Source organism: Scyliorhinus torazame, chromosome 27 (genome assembly GCF_047496885.1).
Source record: "Scyliorhinus torazame isolate Kashiwa2021f chromosome 27, sScyTor2.1, whole genome shotgun sequence".
NCBI classification, from domain to species: domain Eukaryota; kingdom Metazoa; phylum Chordata; class Chondrichthyes; order Carcharhiniformes; family Scyliorhinidae; genus Scyliorhinus; species Scyliorhinus torazame.
Window position 1 is genome coordinate 40,523,870 of NC_092733.1, and position 22,139 is coordinate 40,546,008.

General features: G+C 52.1%; 1 protein-coding gene across 1 annotated transcript in view; it reads left to right on the forward strand.

Moving 5' to 3' along the window:
* The window catches only part of LOC140403263 (EVI5-like protein), a 572,353-nt gene that overhangs the window by 414,716 nt on the left and 135,498 nt on the right, over positions 1 to 22,139 (forward strand). The window lies entirely within an intron of this gene.

Here is a 22,139-nt window from a genome sequence, read left to right on the forward strand (position 1 = left end):
TCATTACCCGCTCTCCTAGCCTGTCCCAAGTCCTTAATTTGTCAGAACTGGGGTTTTAAAAAGGAGCCTGAAGACCGGTGGCAGTGAAGGCTGACGCTCCGTTTTGTCCTGTTATTGTCTTTTAAAGGCGGAAAGCTGCTGCTGATGCGTTGTTTGAAATCTGTTTATGTGGTGATTTTCTGCTGGGTGGATGAGAGCTTGATTAGGCCCGAAGTGAGGTGACAAAATGACATTCCTCCCCTTCCGCCCCTTCCTGAACCATAAAGGCGTCTGCAGCTTTTTAGTGCCAGGCCCCAGCACCCCCGGGAGGGCGGGGGGGGGGGGGGGGGGGGGGGGGGGGGGTGGGGGTGAGAAAGGGTACATTTGTAGCGGACCCCAACACTGATTAGTGATCAGGAAAAAAATATATAGCTGTATCTGGCACTCGAGCTATTAGAATAGCAACAGTTTTTCACAGTGATTGTTCAGATAAGGAGGTGTCGAGTATGGTGGAAAAACTGAGCACCAAACGAGATTGATTGCAAACGCGATTGTGCGTTTCTAGATTTTATGTTTTGTTTTCTTTAAAAATGTGCCTTGATGATCCCCCCCCCCCCCTTAGACATTTTTATTGTCTTATGTTAAGTTTGACCTGATGGGCGAGTGGGATTTTCACAGTTGTGGGTACTGTGGGGGGCGGGGTCCTTCCGCAGGCTGTGTAAATCCGCGGTGGACCGTGTATGATTCGCTGCCAGTAGAAAGACGCAAGGAAGGCGTTTGGTGAAGTTTATTTTTCAACCAGTAGCCATCCTTCCAGCCAGCTGTTTTCATCAGTGTTTCTCGCCTGTGTGCGTCTGAGCTTGTCCGAACCCCCCGCCTGCAGGCTCTGGTTTAAAGTTTCAGGTTTAAATGACTGGTTGGCTGCTTATGTACCGTTTCTGTAACCACTTGGGTTGCCGATCGTGATGGTGGGGGCGGGGAGGTCCAGTACCAGGGGTCACAGTCTGAGGATACGGGGTACGCCATTTGGGACAGAGGTGAGCAGATGTTTCTTCACCCAGAAAGTGGTGGGCCTGTGGAATCCGCTGCCAGAGGAAGCAACTGAGGCCCACAATATTGTCTGCTTTCAAGAAACAGCTCGTACAGCACTTGGGGCGAAGGGATCTGTTGTAACCTGTACAGATCCTATTGGGCAGGAACAATTGGGTACCTCATTGGGGTATACGAGTCCCCCAATAAAGGGGAAAGACAATCGTTAACCTTTTCTGTTGTATAAATGAAGCTGGCCATTTAGGTGCCGTCTCGAGCAGTGTTTTTCAAACTTTTTTGCCCGGGACCCATTTTTACCAACCAGCCATCCTTTGCGACCCACCATTTTCACTTCCCTGTAATGTGACAAGTGGTCCTCAGCATCTCACTTGCTATGTTATACTATGCTTCATTTCTACTAAGGACTTCAGCTGACAATTTGAGTTTGCTGAAAAAAATCAAGAGGTTTGTCCTCGACCTCGCCATGCCTTCAGGCCTTCAGATGCCTTTGAACTCTTGAGGGTTTTAAACTTTGATTTGCCAGTACATCCCTGCATATGTTCAGGAGGGTCCACACCAGGACAAAGCAGTGTTGGTGTGAGCTGGTCAGGAGAGTCCACACTGCATATACATCCCACACATGGGCTTGGCATTCTGATTTGCACTGGCACAATTAATAGAACCATACCTCAAAAAATCATCTTCATGCTGCTTCCTTCCTGATTTCAGCTGCTTAATGGGCTGTTCACCAGAGGCCTGAAGTTCACACCAACACTGCTTTGTCCTGGTGTGGATTCTCCTGAACAGCTCACACCAACACTGCTTTGTCCTGGTGTGGACCCTCCTGAACAGCTCACACCAACACTGCTTTGTCCTGGTGTGGACTCTCCTGAACAGCTCACACCAACACTGCTTTGTCCTGGTGTGGACTCTCCTGAACAGCTCACACCAACACTGCTTTGTCCTGGTGTGGACTCTCCTGAACAGCTCACACCAACACTGCTCTGTCCTGGTGTGGACTCTCCTGAACAGCTCACACCAACACTGCTTTGTCCTGGTGTGGACTCTCCTGAACAGCTCACACCAACACTGCTCTGTCCTGGTGTGGACTCTCCTGAACAGCTCACACCAACACTGCATTGTCCTGGTGTGGACTCTCCTGAACAGCTCACACCAACACTGCTTTGTCCTGGTGTGGACTCTCCTGAACAGCTCACACCAACACTGCTTTGTCCTGGTGTGGATTCTCCTGAACAGCTCACACCAACACTGCTTTGTCCTGGTGTGGACCCCCCTGAACAGCTCACACCAACACTGCTTTGTCCTGGTGTGGACCCCCCTGAACAGCTCACACCAACACTGCTTTGTCCTGGTGTGGACCCCCCTGAACAGCTCACACCAACACTGCTTTGTCCTGGTGTGGACTCTCCTGAACAGTTCACACCAACACTGCTTTGTCCTGTTCTGGACCCCCCTGAACAGCTCACACCAACACTGCTCTGTCCTGGTGTGGACTCTCCTGAACAGCTCACACCAACACTGCTTTGTCCTGTTCTGGACCCCCCTGAACAGCTCACACCAACACTGCTTTGTCCTGTTCTGGACTCTCCTGAACAGCTCACACCAACACTGCTTTGTCCTGTTGTGGACTCTCCTGAACAGCTCACACCAACACTGCTCTGTCCTGGTGTGGACTCTCCTGTGCAGCTCACACCAACACTGCTTTGTCCTGGTGTGGACTCTCCTGAACAGCTCACACCAACACTGCTCTGTCCTGGTGTGGACTCTCCTGTGCAGCTCACACCAACACTGCTTTGTCCTGGTGTGGACTCTCCTGAACAGCTCACACCAACACTGCTTTGTCCTGGTGTGGACCCCCCTGAACAGCTCACACCAACACTGCTTTGTCCTGTTGTGGACTCTCCTGAACAGCTCACACCAACACTGCTCTGTCCTGGTGTGGACTCTCCTGTGCAGCTCACACCAACACTGCTTTGTCCTGGTGTGGACTCTCCTGAACAGCTCACACCAACACTGCTTTGTCCTGGTGTGGACCCCCCTGAACAGCTCACACCAACACTGCTTTGTCCTGGTGTGGACCCTCCTGAACAGCTCACACCAACACTGCTTTGTCCTGGTGTGGACTCTCCTGAACAGTTCACACCAACACTGCTTTGTCCTGTTCTGGACCCCCCTGAACAGCTCACACCAACACTGCTCTGTCCTGGTGTGGACTCTCCTGAACAGCTCACACCAACACTGCTTTGTCCTGTTCTGGACCCCCCTGAACAGCTCACACCAACACTGCTTTGTCCTGTTCTGGACTCTCCTGAACAGCTCACACCAACACTGCTCTGTCCTGGTGTGGACTCTCCTGAACAGCTCACACCAACACTGCTTTGTCCTGTTCTGGACTCTCCTGAACAGCTCACACCAACACTGCTCTGTCCTGGTGTGGACTCTCCTGAACAGCTCACACCAACACTGTTTTGTCCTGGTGTGGACTCTCCTGTGCAGCTCACACCAACACTGCTTTGTCCTGGTGTGGACTCTCCTGAACAGCTCACACCAACACTGCTTTGTCCTGGTGTGGACTCTCCTGACCAGCTCACACCAACACTGCTTTGTCCTGTTCTGGACTCTCCTGAACAGCTCACACCAACACTGCTCTGTCCTGGTGTGGACTCTCCTGAACAGCTCACACCAACACTGTTTTGTCCTGGTGTGGACTCTCCTGTGCAGCTCACACCAACACTGCTTTGTCCTGGTGTGGACTCTCCTGAACAGCTCACACCAACACTGCTCTGTCCTGGTGTGGACTCTCCTGAACAGCTCACACCAACACTGCTCTGTCCTGGTGTGGACTCTCCTGAACAGCTCACACCAACACTGCTTTGTCCTGTTCTGGACTCTCCTGAACAGCTCACACCAACACTGCTTTGTCCTGGTGTGGACTCTCCTGAACAGCTCACACCAACACTGCTTTGTCCTGTTGTGGACCCTCCTGAACAGCTCACACCAACACTGCTTTGTCCTGGTGTGGACTCTCCTGAACAGTTCACACCAACACTGCTTTGTCCTGGTGTGGACTCTCCTGAACAGTTCACACCAACACTGCTTTGTCCTGGTGTGGACTCTCCTGAACAGTTCACACCAACACTGCTTTGTCCTGGTGTGGACTCTCCTGAACAGCTCACACCAACACTGCTTTGTCCTGGTGTGGACTCTCCTGAACAGCTCACACCAACACTGCTTTGTCCTGGTGTGGACCCTCCTGAACAGTTCACACCAACACTGCTTTGTCCTGGTGTGGACTCTCCTGAACAGTTCACACCAACACTGCTTTGTCCTGGTGTGGACTCTCCTGGGCAGCTCACACCAACACTGCTTTGTCCTGTTCTGGACTCTCCTGAACAGCTCACACCAACACTGCTTTGTCCTGTTCTGGACTCTCCTGTGCAGCTCCCTTCAGGTTTAGTTGTGAGATTCTGGTCTGTTTGTATCTCTGGCCCTCTCTTCCTTATTACCCAACGATCCATTTTAAATTATTGACTCCTGTTGCTTGCTTCCTGCTAACAAAATGGAGAATGTTCTCTTCAGCCCAGGGCACGTGACGTCCGTGTACGGGGTGCGTGACCTGCTCTCGGCTGTCGCTCCAGGTAGGAAGATTCCATCGATTTTCTTTTAAAATCTGCTCCTGGGTCAGCACGCTGAAGCCAGGAGGAGGCAGTCTGCCCGCAGGGCCCGGGGCCTGTGCACTGCTGAGGAGGCAGGCATGGAACAGCCAGTAGATTCACGTTCCGGAATTATCCACACGGTGACGACCCTGCGACCTCACGTTCCAGAATTATCCAGACTGTGACGACCCTGTGACCTCACGTTCCAGAATTATCCACACAGTGACGACCCTGCGACCGCGCGTTCCGGAATTATTCACACGGTGACGACCCTGCGACCTCACGTTCCAGAATTATCCACACAGTGACGACCCTGCGACCTCCCGTTCTGGAATTATCCAGACAGTGACGACCCTGTGACCTCACGTTCCGGAATTATCCAGATAGTGACGACCCTGCGACCTCACGTTCCAGAATTATCCACCCGGTGACGACCCTGCGACCTCGCGTACCGGAATTATCCACACGGTGACGACCCTGCGACCTCGCGTACCGGAATTATCCACAAGGTGACGACCCTGCGACCTCACGTTCCAGAATTATCCACCCGGTGACGACCCTGCGACCTCACGTTCTTGAATTATCCACACAGTGACGACCCTGCAACCTCGCGTACCGGAATTATCCACACGGTGACGACCCTGCAACCTCGCGTTCCGGAATTATCCACACGGTGACGACCCTACGACCTCATGTTCCGGAATTATCCACACGGCGACGACCCTGCGACCTCACATTCCGGAATTATCCACACACTGGCGACCCTGCGACCTCACGTTCCGGAATTATCCACACACTGACGACCCTGCGACCTCCCGTTCTGGAATTATCCAGACAGTAACGACCCTGTGACCTCACGTTCCGGAATTATCCAGATAGTGACGACCCTGCAACCTCACGTTCCGGAATTATCCACACAGTGACGAACCTGCGACCTCCCTTTCCGGAATTATCCACACACTGACGACCCTGCGACCTCCCGTTCCGGAATTATCCAGATAGTGACGACCCTGCGACCTCACGTTCCAGAATTATCCACAAAGTGACGACGCTGCGACCTCCCGTTCCGGAATTATCCACACGGTGACGACCCTGCGACCTCACGTTCCGGAATTATCCAGATAGTGACGACCCTGCGACCTCCCGTTCCGGAATTATCCACACAGTGACGACCCTGCGACCTCCCGTTCCGGAATTATCCAGACAGTGACGACCCTGCGACCTCACGTTCCGGAATTATCCAGACAGTGACGACCCTGCGACCTCCCGTTCCGGAATTATCCAGACGGTGACGACCCTGTGACCTCGCGTTCCGGAATTATCCACACAGTGGCGACCCTGCGACCTCACGTTCCGGAATTATCCACACGGTGACGACCCCGCGACCTCACGTTCCAGAAGTATCCACACGGTGACGACCCTGCGACCTCACGTTCCGGAATTATCTACACAGTGACGACCCTGCGACCTCACGTTCCAGAATTATCCACACGGTGACGACCCTGTGACCTCCCATTCCAGAATTATCCACATGGTGACGACCCTGCGACCTCACGTTCCGGAATTATCCACACGGTGACGACCCTGCGACCTCACGTTCCAGAATTATCCACACGGTGACGACCCTGTGACATCACGTTCCGGAATTATCCACACGGTGACAACCCTGCGACCTCACGTTCCGGAATTTTCCGGTGGTCTGCATTTCTATCCATACTACAGATAATTCTATCAGAATGGTTTCCTTATGATGTTGGTTCGGATGGGCTTCGTCCTGTCATTATCCAAGATTGAGCTAGGTTTTGAACAGCTTTGAGGCAAATTGAATGACTTGAATGTAGGAAATGCAGAATATGTGCCGTGTGTATCCGAGTGTATCCCAAGCACGCACAACATTGAAACGCTGCCATTTGCTGTTGCCTGGCTCCTATCAGGACAAAATGAGACCAGGGAGAGCTCTGCAAAGAGCTTGGAGCAGTAATAATAATCTTTATTGTCACAAGGAGGCTTACATTAACACTGCAATGACGTTACTGTGAAAAGCCCCTAGTCGCCACACTCCGGCGCTTGTTCGGGTACGCAGAGGGAGAATTCAGAATGTCCTGTTGTGGACTCTCCTGAACAGCTCACACCAACACTGCTTTGTCCTGGTGTGGACTCTCCTGAACAGCTCACACCAACACTGCTTTGTCCTGGTGTGGACTCTCCTGAACAGCTCACACCAACACTGCTTTGTCCTGGTGTGGACTCTCCTGAACAGCTCACACCAACACTGCTCTGTCCTGGTGTGGACTCTCCTGTGCAGCTCACACCAACACTGCTTTGTCCTGGTGTGGACTCTCCTGAACAGCTCACACCAACACTGCTTTGTCCTGGTGTGGACCCCCCTGAACAGCTCACACCAACACTGCTCTGTCCTGTTCTGGACTCTCCTGAACAGCTCACACCAACACTGCTTTGTCCTGTTCTGGACTCTCCTGAACAGCTCACACCAACACTGCTTTGTCCTGTTCTGGACTCTCCTGAACAGCTCACACCAACACTGCTTTGTCCTGGTGTGGAGCCGACTGAACAGCTCACACCAACACTGCTCTGTCCTGGTGTGGACCCTCCTGAACAGCTCACACCAACACTGCTTTGTCCTGTTCTGGACTCTCCTGAACAGCTCACACCAACACTGCTCTGTCCTGGTGTGGACTCTCCTGTGCAGCTCACACCAACACTGCTTTGTCCTGTTCTGGACTCTCCTGAACAGCTCACACCAACACTGCTTTGTCCTGGTGTGGACTCTCCTGTGCAGCTCACACCAACACTGCTTTGTCCTGGTGTGGACCCTCCTGAACAGTTCACACCAACACTGCTTTGTCCTGTTCTGGACTCTCCTGTGCAGCTCCCTTCAGGTTTAGTTGTGAGATTCTGGTCTGTTTGTATCTCTGGCCCTCTCTTCCTTATTACCCAACGATCCATTTTAAATTATTGACTCCTGTTGCTTGCTTCCTGCTAACAAAATGGAGAATGTTCTCTTCAGCCCAGGGCACGTGACGTCCGTGTACGGGGTGCGTGACCTGCTCTCGGCTGTCGCTCCAGGTAGGAAGATTCCATCGATTTTCTTTTAAAATCTGCTCCTGGGTCAGCACGCTGAAGCCAGGAGGAGGCAGTCTGCCCGCAGGGCCCGGGGCCTGTGCACTGCTGAGGAGGCAGGCATGGAACAGCCAGTAGATTCACGTTCCGGAATTATCCACGCGGTGACGACCCTGCGACCTCACGTTCCGGAATTATCCACACGGTGACGACCCTGCGACCTCACGTTCCAGAATTATCCACACAGTGACGACCCTGCGACCGCGCGTTCCGGAATTATTCACACGGTGACGACCCTGTGACCTCACGTTCCAGAATTATCCACACAGTGACGACCCTGCGACCGCGCGTTCCGGAATTATTCACAAGGTGACGACCCTGCGACCTCACGTTCCAGAATTATCCACCCGGTGACGACCCTGCGACCGCGCGTTCCGGAATTATTCACACGGTGACGACCCTACGACCTCACGTTCCAGAATTATCCACACAGTGACGACCCTGCGACCTCCCGTTCTGGAATTATCCAGACAGTGACGACCCTGTGACCTCACGTTCCGGAATTATCCAGATAGTGACGACCCTGCAACCTCACGTTCCGGAATTATCCACACAGTGACGACCCTGCGACCTCACGTTCCAGAATTATCCACCCGGTGACGACCCTGCGACCTCGCGTTCTTGAATTATCCACACAGTGACGACCCTGCGACCTCGCGTACCGGAATTATCCACACGGTGACGACCCTGCAACCTCGCGTTCCGGAATTATCCACACGGTGACGACCCTACGACCTCATGTTCCGGAATTATCCACACGGCGACGACCCTGCGACCTCACATTCCGGAATTATCCACACACTGGCGACCCTGCGACCTCACGTTCCGGAATTATCCAGACACTGACGACCCTGCGACCTCCCGTTCTGGAATTATCCAGACAGTAACGACCCTGTGACCTCACGTTCCGGAATTATCCAGATAGTGACGACCCTGCAACCTCACGTTCCGGAATTATCCACACAGTGACGAACCTGCGACCTCCCTTTCCGGAATTATCCACACACTGACGACCCTGCGACCTCCCGTTCCGGAATTATCCAGATAGTGACGACCCTGCGACCTCACGTTCCAGAATTATCCACACGGTGACGACCCTGCGACCTCACGTTCCGGAATTATCCAGATAGTGACGACCCTGCGACCTCCCGTTCCGGAATTATCCAGATAGTGACGACCCTGCGACCTCCCGTTCCGGAATTATCCACACGGTGACGACCCTGCGACCTCACGTTCCGGAATTATCCAGATAGTGACGACCCTGCGACCTCCCGTTCCGGAATTATCCACACGGTGACGACCCTGCGACCTCACGTTCCAGAATTATCCAGATAGTGACGACCCTGCAACCTCACGTTCAGGAATTATCCACACAGTGACGAACCTGCGACCTCCCTTTCCGGAATTATCCACACACTGACGACCCTGCGACCTCCCGTTCCGGAATTATCCAGATAGTGACGACCCTGCGACCTCACGTTCCAGAATTATCCACAAAGTGACGACGCTGCGACCTCCCGTTCCGGAATTATCCACACGGTGACGACCCTGCGACCTCACGTTCCGGAATTATCCAGATAGTGACTACCCTGCGACCTCCCGTTCCGGAATTATCCACACGGTGACGACCCTGCGACCTCCCGTTCCGGAATTATCCAGACAGTGACGACCCTGCGACCTCACGTTCCGGAATTATCCAGACGGTGACGACCCTGTGACCTCGCGTTCCGGAATTATCCACACAGTGGCGACCCTGCGACCTCACGTTCCGGAATTATCCACACGGTGACGACCCCGCGACCTCACGTTCCAGAAGTATCCACACGGTGACGACCCTGCGACCTCACGTTCCGGAATTATCTACACAGTGACGACCCTGCGACCTCACGTTCCAGAATTATCCACACGGTGACGACCCTGTGACCTCCCATTCCAGAATTATCCACATGGTGACGACCCTGCGACCTCACGTTCCGGAATTATCCACACGGTGACGACCCTGCGACCTCACGTTCCAGAATTATCCACACGGTGACGACCCTGTGACATCACGTTCCGGAATTATCCACACGGTGACAACCCTGCGACCTCACGTTCCGGAATTTTCCGGTGGTCTGCATTTCTATCCATACTACAGATAATTCTATCAGAATGGTTTCCTTATGATGTTGGTTCGGATGGGCTTCGTCCTGTCATTATCTAAGATTGAGCTAGGTTTTGAACAGCTTTGAGGCAAATTGAATGACTTGAATGTAGGAAATGCAGAATATGTGCCGTGTGTATCCGAGTGTATCCCAAGCACGCACAACATTGAAACGCTGCCATTTGCTGTTGCCTGGCTCCTATCAGGACAAAATGAGACCAGGGAGAGCTCTGCAAAGAGCTTGGAGCAGTAATAATAATCTTTATTGTCACAAGGAGGCTTACATTAACACTGCAATGACGTTACTGTGAAAAGCCCCTAGTCGCCACACTCCGGCGCTTGTTCGGGTACGCAGAGGGAGAATTCAGAATGTCCAATTCACCTAACAGCACGTCTTTCGGGACTTGTGGGAGGAAACCGGAGCACCCGGAGGAAACCCACGCAGACACGGTGGAGAACATGCAGACTCCGTACAGACAGTGACCCAAGTCGGGAATCGAACCTGGTACCCTGGCGCTGTGAAGCCGCAGTGCTAACCACTGTGCTACTATAACAGAAGCGTGAGTTGTTACAGCCTGTCCTAGATCGGTAGGAACTTTGATCCAAACGACTCGTAAATCATATCTGCTCTATGGGCAGGGGTAACGAGAAACAGGACAATCTGTTCTGATCCAGACCTCCTTCCTTCCTTCACCCTGTTTTCCTGCAGAGTCCCCTCTCTCGTACGTTGCTGGTATCTCACCGAGCTTGAATCTTCCACCACCGGCATCACATGGGCATTCATTAATTCATTGTGGTCGCTGTGGGGAAGGAAATGTTGTCGGCATCAGCATCGATTGGTCATGATTTGGTCATCGAATTCTTCATGTGTCGCTTATGCTTTCCTAACACACGCAGATACATGCGCACACGCGCGCACACACGTGCGCAGCGTGCTCACCCACGCGCGCGCGCACACATACACGCACAGACACACATATACACGCACAGCTGGAGCTCATCAAATGATAAAATAGAGAGATTGAAATGAAATGGAGGGACTTCCGGGTGCGGCGATGACCAGCTAAGTCGCACGTTTCGGCAGCTCCCGGTGGAAAGGACTTTTGGGCTCTTAATAGGAGCCCCAACGGCAATTTTAACGGCTAAAAACACTGTGCGGTAAACCAGAAGGGAATCCCCCCTGGACACGGATGGAAAAAGGAGAGGAAAGTGGCCGGATTGCGGTGGATCCTCTAGAGCAGCGGCAAGGAAGGCAGGCACAAAGCAAGATGGCGTCGGAAGGAGGCAGTTTAATATGGGGCCCTGACCAACAAGAGTTCCTGCGGCGTTGCGTGGAAGAACTTAAAAAGGAGATGAAGAAGGAGCTGTTGGCCCCGATATTACAGGCGATTGAAGGGCTAAAGGAGGAGCAAAAGACCCAGGAGCAGAAGCTTCTGGTCGTGAAGGCAAAGGCTGCTGAGAATGAGGACGACATACAGGGCCTGGTGGTGAAGACAGAGATGCACGAGGCACAACACAAAAGGTGTGTGGAAAGGCTGGAGGTGCTGGAGAATAACGCGAGGAGGAAGAATTTAAGGATTCTTGGTCTTCCCGAAGGTGCAGAAGGGGCGGACGTCGGGGCATATGTGAGCACGATGCTGCACTCGTTAATGGGATCGGAGGCCCCGACGGGCCCGTTGGAGGTGGAGGGAGCCTATCGAGTTATGGCGCGAAGACCGAGGGCTGGAGAAATTCCTCGAGCCATAGTGGTGAGATTTCTCCGATATAAGGACAGAGAGATGGTCCTCAGATGGGCAAAGAAAACTCGGAGCAGTAGGTGGGAGAACGCGGTGATCCGCGTATATCAAGATTGGAGTGCGGAGGTGGCGAGAAGGAGGGCAAGCTTTAATCGGGCCAAGGCGGTGCTGCACAAAAGGAAGGTTAAATTTGGAATGCTGCAGCCGGCAAGACTGTGGGTCACACATCAAGGGAAACACCACTACTTCGAAACGGCAGATGAGGCGTGGACATTTATTGTCGAGGAGAAACTGGAATAAGCGGGCTAGAAAAAGAACGTTTGGGACAAAGTGGTGGGGCGAATATGTGGGATGAAGAGGAGGAAAAGGGGGAAGAGATGATTTCCCAAGTTGTTAATCCTGTGACCTGTAACTTTTCTCTCTTCCCCATGTCGTGGGGGAGGGGGGGAGGGAGGATGAGGAGCTGGGGGCGCCGGCCATTGGGGACGGGGCCAAATGGGAAGCGCGGGCTTTGTTCCCGCGCTATGGTAATCATGGCGGGAACAGGGAAGCAGGAAGGAGGGGGCCTCGCACAGTGGGAGCCGAGGTCACGGGGGGAAGCCGAGGTCGGCCAGAGTTCTGGGAGCAACATGGGGGGTGCAATTACGCTAGTGAGGGATCTAGCGGGGGGGGGGGTTAACTGGGTTGCTGCTGCTGGGGAGAAGGGGGAGCTGGTATGGGGTGGGGTGGTCGGGGCGGGAGGGCGCCGTTGGGGGGAGATACGGCTACGTGGGAACCAGGTGAGGAGCTGGATTGAAAAAGGAGATGGCTAGTCGACAAGGGGGGGGGTAAAGAGCCCCCCAACCCGGCTGATCACGTGGAATGTGAGAGGGCTGAATGGGCCGATAAAGATGGCACGGGTACTCGCACACCTAAAGAAACTTAAGGCAGATGTGGTTATGCTGCAGGAGACACATCTGAAACTGATAGACCAGGTCAGACTACGCAAAGGATGGGTGAGGCAGGTGTTTCATTCGGGGCTAGACGCAAAAAACAGGGGGGTGGCTATACTAGTGGGGAAGCGGGTAATGTTTGAGGCAAAGACTATAGTGGCGGATAGTGGGGGCAGATACGTGATGGTGAGTGGCAAATTGCAAGGGGAGGCGGTGGTCTTAGTGAACATATATGTCCCGAACTGGGATGATGCCAACTTTATGAGGCGTATGTTAGGACGTATCCCGGACCTAGAAGTGGGGAAGTTGGTAATGGGTGGAGATTTTAATACGGTGCTGGACCCAGGGCTGGACAGATCGAGGTCCAGGACCGGAAGGAGGCCGGCTGCAGCTAGGGTGCTTAAGGACTTTATGGAGCAGATGGGAGGAGTAGACCCCTGGAGATTTAGTAGACCTAGGAGTAAGGAGTTTTCGTTTTTCTCCTATGTCCACAAAGTTTATTCACGGATAGACTTTTTTGTTTTGGGAAGGGCACTGATCCCGAAGGTGACGGGGACGGAGTACACGGCTATAGCTATTTCGGATCACGCTCCACATTGGGTGGACCTGGAGATAGGGGAGGAAAAAGAACAGCGTCCACCCTGGAGAATGGACATGGGATTATTGGCAGATGAGGGAGTGTGTTTAAGGGTGAGGGGGTGTATTGAAAGGTACTTGGAACTCAATGACAATGGGGAGGTTCAGGTGGGAGTGGTCTGGGAGGCACTGAAGGCAGTGGTTAGAGGAGAGCTGATATCTATTAGGGCACATAAAGGAAAGCAGGAGGGTAGGGAAAGGGAGCGGTTGTTGAAAGAAGTTCTGAGGGTGGACAGACAATATGCGGAGGCACCGGAGGAGGGACTGTACAGGGAAAGGCAAAGGCTATATGTAGAATTTGACTTGTTGACTACGGGTAATGCAGAGGCACAATGGAGGAAGGCACAGGGTGTACAGTACGAATATGGGGAGAAGGCGAGCAGGTTGCTGGCCCACCAACTGAGGAAAAGGGGAGCAGCGAGGGAGATAAGGGGGGGTGAGAGATGAGGAGGGAGAGATGGAGCGGAGAGAGTGAATGGAGTGTTCAAGGCATTTTATGAAAGATTATATGAAGCTCAGCCCCCGGATGGGAAGGAGAGAATGATGTGCTTTCTGGATCAGCTGGAATTCCCTAAGGTGGAGGAGCAGGAGAGGGCGGGACTGGGAGCACAGATTGAGACGGAGGAAGTAGTGAAAGGGATTGGGAGCATGCAGGCGGGGAAGGCCCCGGGACCAGACGGATTCCCAGTTGAATTCTATAGGAAATATATGGACTTGCTGGCCCCGCTACTGATGAGAACCTTTAATGAGGCGAGGGAAAGGGGGCAGCTGCCCCCGACTATGTCAGAGGCAACGATATCGCTCCTCCTAAAGAAGGAAAAAGACCCGCTGCAATGCGGGTCCTATAGGCCTATTTCCCTCCTGAATGTGGACGCTAAGATTCTGGCCAAGGTAATGGCAACGAGGATAGAGGATTGTGTCCCGGGGGTGGTTCATGAGGACCAAACTGGGTTTGTGAAGGGGAGACAGCTGAATACAAATATACGGAGGCTGCTAGGGGTAATGATGATGCCCCCACCAGAGGGGGAAGCGGAGATAGTGGTGGCGATGGATGCCGAGAAAGCATTTGATAGAGTGGAGTGGGATTATTTGTGGGAGGTGCTGAGGAGATTTGGCTTTGGAGATGGGTATATCAGATGGGTACAGTCGCTGTATAGGGCCCCGATGGCGAGCGTGGTCACGAATGGACGGGGGTCTGATTATTTTCGGCTCCATAGAGGGACGAGGCAGGGATGTCCTCTGTCCCCGTTATTGTTTGCATTGGCGATTGAACCCCTGGCCATAGCATTGAGGGGTTCCAGGAAGTGGAGGGGAGTACTCAGGGGAGGAGAAGAACACCGGGTATCTCTGTATGCGGATGATTTGTTGCTATATGTGGCGGACCCGGCGGAGGGGATGCCAGAGATAATGCGGATACTTGGGGAGTTTGGGGATTTTTCAGGGTATAAATTGACCATGGGGAAAAATGAGTTGTTTGTGGTGCATCCAGGGGAGCAGAGCAGAGAAATAGAGGATTTACCGTTGAAGGTAACAAGGGACTTTCGGTACTTGGGGATCCAGATAGCCAAGAATTGGGGTACATTACATAGGCTTAATTTAACGCGGTTGGTGGAACAGATGGAGGAGGACTTTAAGAGATGGGACATGGTGTCCCTGTCACTGGCAGGTAGGGTGCAGGCGGATAAAATGGTGGTCCTCCCGAGATTCCTTTTTGTGTTTCAGTGCCTCCCGGTGGTGGTCACGAAGGCTTTTTTCAAAAGAATTGAGAAGAGTATTATGAGTTTTGTGTGGGCCGGGAAGACCCCGAGAGTGAGGAGGGGATTTTTGCAGCGCAGTAAGGACAGGGGGGGGGCTGGCACTACCGAGCCTAAGTGAGTACTACTGGGCCACCAATATTTCAATGGTGTGTAAGTGGATGGGAGAAGAGGAGGGAGCGGCGTGGAATGTTTGGAGAGGGCGTCCTGCAGGGGGACTAGCCTACAAGCTATGGTGACAGCACCGTTGCCGTTCTCACCGAAGAACTACACCACAAGGTGGTGGCTACATTGAAAATTTGGGGGCAGTGGAGACGGCATAGGGGAAAGACGGGAGCCTATGTGCGGTCCCCGATAAGAAATAACCATAGGTTTGTTCCGGGGAGAATGGATGGGGGATTTGGAGCATGGCAAAGAGCAGAGGTAGCACAATTGAGAGATCTGTTCGTAGATGGGACGTTTGCGAGTCTGGGAGCGCTGACGGAAAAATATGGGTTGCCCCAAGGGAATGCATTTCGGTATATGCAACTGAGGGCTTTTGCGAGGCAACAGGTGAGGGAATTCCCACAGCTCCCGACGCAGGAGGTGCAGGATAGAGTGATCTCAGAGACATGGGTGGGGGATGGTAAGGTGTCGGACATATGTAGAGAAATAAGGGACGAGGGGGAGATCATGGTAGATGAGCTGAAAGGGAAATGGGAAGAAGAGCTGGGGGAGGAGATTGAGGAGGGGCTGTGGGCTGATGCCCTATGTAGGCTAAACTCATCGTCCTCGTGTGCCAGGCTAAGCCTGATACAATTTAAGGTGTTACACAGGGCGCATATGACTGGAGCACGGCTCAGTAAATTTTTTGGGGTAGAGGATAGGTGTGCGAGATGCTCGAGAAGCCCAGCGAATCACACCCACATGTTCTGGTCATGCCCGGCACTACAGGGGTTTTGGGTGGGGGTGGCAAAGGTGCTTTCGAAGGTGGTGGGGGTCCAGGTCGAACCAAGCTGGGGGTTGGCTATATTTGGGGTTGCAGAAGAGCCGGGAGTGCAGGAGGCGAGAGAGGCTGATGTTTTGGCCTTTGTGTCCCTAGTAGCCCGGCGCAGGATATTGTTAATGTGGAAGGAAGCTAAACCCCCGGTTGTGGAGACCTGGATAAATGACATGGCAGGGTTTATAAAGCTGGAACGGATTAAGTTCGTACTAAGGGGTTCGGCTCAAGGGTTCACCAGGCGGTGGCAACCGTTTGTCGACTACCTCACAGAAAGATAGAGGGAATGGAAAAAAAGAAGGCAGCAGCAGCAACCCGGGGGGGGGGGGGGGGGGAGGATCCGGGCGGGCTCTTAGGGATGTTATTGTATATGTATAGGCACTTGTTTTAGGTAATGTATATTGGACTGTTGGATTGAATCTTTGGAGAGTATTTATTTTGGACAAGGCAGTTGCCATCTAGTTTTGTTTTTGCTTCTGTTGATATATTATTTATTTATTTGTTTAAAACTGGCCACTGTTATTTATATTGCTTTATTGTTGTTTAAAAGAAACACTACGTACTGTTATGTTTGGCCAAAAAATCTTGAATAAAATATATTTTTTTTAAAAAGAAATGAAATGGAGAAAGGAAGCTTTTGATAAATGTTACGTTCACAATTCCGTAATGAACCAAGGCGCAAAGACCCATAAGTCTTTTCTTAGTGTCAAGATAATAAAGGGTTAATGAGGGAAGGCTCGAGCCAATGAAAGACCAAACAGATGGTCTTGACTGTGGAGGCAGAGGGCATAACTGTATTAAACTGAGGACTTTGCACCTGTCTAGGAAAAGGACGCTGCTGCCGATGTCACAGTAAAGGAGAGAGACATTGCGTAAGGCGTAGGTACAGAAACAGGAACTGTTTACAAGGTTGGCGGTGCTCACCTTCGGCACGAAGGAGTAGGCCATTTGGCCCCTCCAGCATGTGCTACATTTGATCAGATCACGGCGGTTCAGATTGTGGCCTCAACACCGCTCTACCCCACTGCACCCTTTGACCCCCTCGTCGGTTAAGAATCCATCTGGCTCGCGTGGACAAGTGACCCAGTGTGAATGGGACACATCCTAGTTTGCTGAGGGAAGTAAGGGTGGAAATTGTGCAGACGCTGGCCACCATTTTCCAATCTTTAAATCCGGGGTGATGTCGGGGGACTGGAGTCTTGTATCAACCCCGGTTACAGGAAATCCGAGAGTGGTGAACTCGGTAATGATGAGCCAGTCTGCCTAGTGACAGTAATCCCAGGGGGAATAGCCAGTTGAAGGAATGCAGGTGAATGACAGAGAGACAGCTTGAAATTGTTGACTAACGTGGTTAAGTTTGCCGATGGTGTAAATGACCGGGTTGAATAGTGCCGTGCGGTTGATATTGCCCCGTGCACTCCCACATAGTAAACTTACAATCAAAATTGAGTGCCACGGGCTGAAAGGAGCGGTGGCAGCATGGTTACGACGTTGGCTAAGAGACCGGGGAGATTGCCTTGGCGGAAGTTGTTTTTCGGACAGGAGCGAAGTGTGCCACGGTACCGTGCGGGGTCATCAGACCATTGCTGACGACCTGGGTACACGCAGCATAATCCTAAATGACACAAAAATCCAAGATGTATGAAATTGAGGAGGGCAACGGTAACACAGTAGTTACCACTGTTGGCTCCCAGCTCCAGGGTCCCAGGTTCGATTCCCGGCTGGGTCACTGTCTGTGCGGAGTCTGCACGTTCTCCCCGTGTCTGCGTGGGTTTCCTCCGGGTGCTCCGGTTTCCTCCCACAAGTCCCGAAAGACGTGCTGTTGGGTGAATTGGACATTCTGAATTCTCCCTCTGTGTACCCGAACAGGTGGCGGAATGTGGCGACTGGGGGCTTTTCACAGGAACATCATTGCAGTGTTAATGTGAGCCTACTTGTGAGGATAAAGATTATTTTTATTAGAAGCATGGCGGCTGAAGTTTTAATGTACAGAATTGTGAACATACAAACTTAGGAATTAGGAGCAGAAGTCGGCAATTCAGCCCTTCGAACCTACTCCACCATTCAATCACATCATAGCTGATCTCTTCCTGGTCTCACATCCACTCCCAACCTGTTCCCCATATCCCTTTGACCTGTTTTTTTTAAATCATAAATTTATCTGCCTCCTTCTTGAAACTATTTAATGACTCAGACTCCACCGCACTGTGAGGCAGCGAGTTCCACAAACTCACCCCCCTCTGCGAGAAGTAGTTCCTCCTCATCTCAGTTCTAAATCTACTGCCTCTCAACCTGTATCTGTGACCTCTCGTTCCAGATTGCCCCACAAGGGGGAACATTTGGTCCACGTTTACTTTATTATAAGAATAATCTTTATTATTGTCACAAGTAGGCTCCACATCAACACTCCAATGAAGTTACTGTGAAAAGCCCCTAGTCGCCACACTCGGGCGCCTGTTCGGGTGCACTGAGGGAGAATTCAGAATGTCCAATTCACCTAACAGCGCGTCTTTCGGGACTTGTGGAAGGAAACCGGAGCACCCGGAGGAAACCCACACAGACACGGGGAGAACGTGCAGACTCCGCACAGACAGTGACCCAGCGGGGTATCGAACCTGGGACCCTGGCGCTGTGAAGCAACAGTGCTAACCACTGCGCTAACGTGCTGCCCATTCTTCTAAACTCCAGCGCGCATAAGTCCACACTGTTTAATCTCTCTGTAATAACGAAGTGGCCGGAAACGGGGAAAGAAACAAATTGGGGGGGGGGGGGGGGGGGGGGGGTGCAGGATCTTGCGGCCACGCTGGGCAAACCCCCACCATGGGGATGGATTCACTGGGAAATCCCATTGGCAGTGGCAAGACCAGAAGATTCCACCAGCGGCCGGGTGGGTCTCTCTGGAGCAGAGAAGGTCAAGGGGAGACTGAATCAAGGCGTTAAGATTTTGAAGGGGTTTCCACTGGCCAGAGAGTCGGTAACCGGTCACAAACATTGCAGGTGAACGGCTAAAGAACCAGAGTGGGGAATGAGGATTTGTATTCCACAGAAAAAGCAGCAACTGAGATTGTGCTGGAAACAGATTCAGTGGATGTTGATTCAGTGCTTCATCCTGGGTGGTGAGAAGGTTCTCCTATGTTGTTGGCGCCTCACTCATCCAAGGAAGTGGAGAGGATTGCAGCGCACGCCTGACCTGGACCTCTTACACGGTGGACAGGCTTTGGGGAGTCAGGAGGTGGAGCTGAATGAAACGAGCAGGAGGGCAGTCTAAGAGTGGCACCTGGCATCCTAAAAATGAGGTATTCAACCTGGTGACGTCACAACACAGGACTACTTACATTCCCAACAACGTAAGCAGCAAGTGATATGCAGAGCTAAGCAGTCTTACAATTAACGGATCAGATCTATACTCTGCAGTCCTGCCACATCCAGTCATGAATGGTAGTTTATAATTAACCAACTTACTGGAGGAGGAGGCTCCACAAATATCCCCGTCCTCAGTGATGGAGGAGCCCAGCACATCTGTGCCAAAGACGAGGCTGAGGCATTCGCAACAATCTTCAGCCAGAAGTGCCGAGTGGATGATCCGTCTCGGTCTCCTCCAGAGGTCCCAGCATCAAAGACGTCAGTCTTCAGCCAAGACGATTCACTCAGCGTGATAGCAATAAACGGCTCAATACTGGATACTACGAAGGCTTCGGGCCCTGACAATATCCCGGCAATAGTACTGAAGACTTGTGTTCTGGGACTGACTGCGCCCTGAGCCAAGCTGTTCCAGGACCGCTACAACACTGGCATCAATTCCCGTACCAGCTGAGAATCCCGAATAGGCACCGGAATGTGGCGACTAGGGGCTTTTCACAGTAACTTCATTGCAGTGCTTGTGACAACAAAGATTATTTATTTATCTACCCGGCAATGTGGAAAATTGCCCAGGTGTGTCCTGTACACAAGAAACAGGACAAATCCAACCCGGCCAATTACCGCCCTGTCCGTCTCCTCTCCATCATCAGCAACGTGATGGAAGGGGTCATCAACAGTGCTATCCAACAGCACTTACTCAGCAATAACCTGCTCACGGGCGCTCAGTTTGGGTTCTGCCAGGGTCACTCAGCTCCTGACCCCATTACAGCCTTGGTTCAAACATGGACAAAAGAGCTGAATGTCAGAGGTGAGGTGAGAGTGACTGCCCTCGACAACAAGGCAGCATTTGACCGAGTTTGACATCACGGAGCCCGAGCTAAACTGGAGCCAATGGGAATCCGGGGAAAACTCTCCCCTGGTTGGAGTCATACCCGGCACAAAGGAAGATAGTTGTGGTGGTTGGAGATCAAACATCTCAGCTCCAGGACATCACTGCAGGAGTTCCTCAGGGTGGTGTCCTCGGCCCAGCCACCTCCAGCTGCTTCCTCAGTCACCTCCCTTCCATCAGGTCAGAAGTGGGGATGTTTGCGGATGACAGCACAATGTTCAGCACCATTTGCGGCGACTCAGATAATGAAGCAGTCCCTGTCCAAATGCAGCAAGACCCGGACATCGGCTGATAAATGGCAAGTAATATTCATGCTACACAAGTGCCAGGCAATGACCATCTCCAAAAAGAGAGAATCTAACCATCACCCTTGATATTCAATGGCTGTTCCATCACGGAGTCTCCTACGATCAACATGCCGGGGTTCCCATTGAGCAGAAAGTAGAGAAGCGATATAAATGCAGTGGCTATAGGAGCGGGTCCGAGGCTCGGGATCCTGCAGCAAGTAACTTCTTTCAAAACATCTCTTCTTTCCCAGGATGTGGGCGTTGCTGCCTTGGTCAGCACTCATTGCCCATCCCTAATTACAAACAGACTGGTGTCTCAACTAGAAGCAGGACTGGGCCATTCGGCCCCTCGAGCCTGCTCTGCTGTTCGATGAGATCATGAATGTTCAGCAAGAATCCATCTATCTCTGCCTTAAGAATATTGGATGACGCAGCCTCCAGCGGTGTGGAAATCGGGGGGGGGGGTCGGTTTAGCTCAGTGGGCTGGACGGCTGTGATGCGGAGCGAGGCCAGCAGCGAGGGTTCAATTCCCTGTCCCGGCTGAGGTTATTCGGGAAGACCCCGCCTTCTCAACCTCTCCCCCTCGCCTGAGGTGTCGTGACCCTCAGGTTAAACCACCACCAGCCAGCTCTCCAAGGCGGAGGGAGAGCAGCCTCTGGTCCTCGGGGAATGTGGCAACATTCGCATTTAGCCATCAGCCTCTCTGAGACACACAAGTGGCGAAGAGGTGACCCCTCACCCAATCACATTTTAGAGCCAAGCCTTTGTAAAAAAAAATTTTTTTAAATGGGTGAATTTGCAAAGAGGATGCAGGAGAGTGTTGTACAAGATGTTGATGTTATCCAGTTAATTGTGTTTCTCTTCTGAGGAAGCCATGTTTAGTGATATTTAAACATTTAGGCTGCTGTTTTTGCCTCTTAGACCTTGCCCTGTGAACCGTTGAGTGAGGGTTTTCAGTTCTGTGTGGGAATTTGCAGAAAATAGTGATTGGAATTATGATCATTGCAGTTGAGGAAGCCCGTTTGGCTGACTGACGTTAGTTACCAATGTGAGAGACCAGAAAGTGGAAAGACCACAAAGATCCCTCCTCATTGCTCACCCTGCTGGTCCTTCAGCAATTCCAAGGTTTTTCGCTTCCCAATCCTGGAGCCCATTCCATCCATTGACCGCTCTTTGAGGAAGAATATTGATCCTAAATTTGCCTTTGACTGGCTTGACCTCTGTCGACCATGTCCTGCTCTGAGAATTGAACTTCCTGGATGTTTGCTTATTACCTGGTCCATCAGACCAGAGTGTCGAGGGAGGAGAAATGGCAGTCGAGATGTGGGTGCAATTTGGGGGGGGGGGGATCAGTTTTGATTCAGTAACAGAGCAGACTTCCTCAGACAAGTTCTCGCAGCGAAGGCGGGAGCTTGTATGTTGACAAGAGTGAATTCCTGGCTGGTGTGGAAGTTTCTTTTCCAGTATTCATCCTTCTTCCAATTTAGGTGTTTTAAAAAAAAAACAAATAAACTCGCCAGGGAGAATTGTAGAGAAGTGTTCGATGTTGTTTTAGTTTAAGACTGGAGTATCCTTCTGCCTTTATCACTGGAATAAC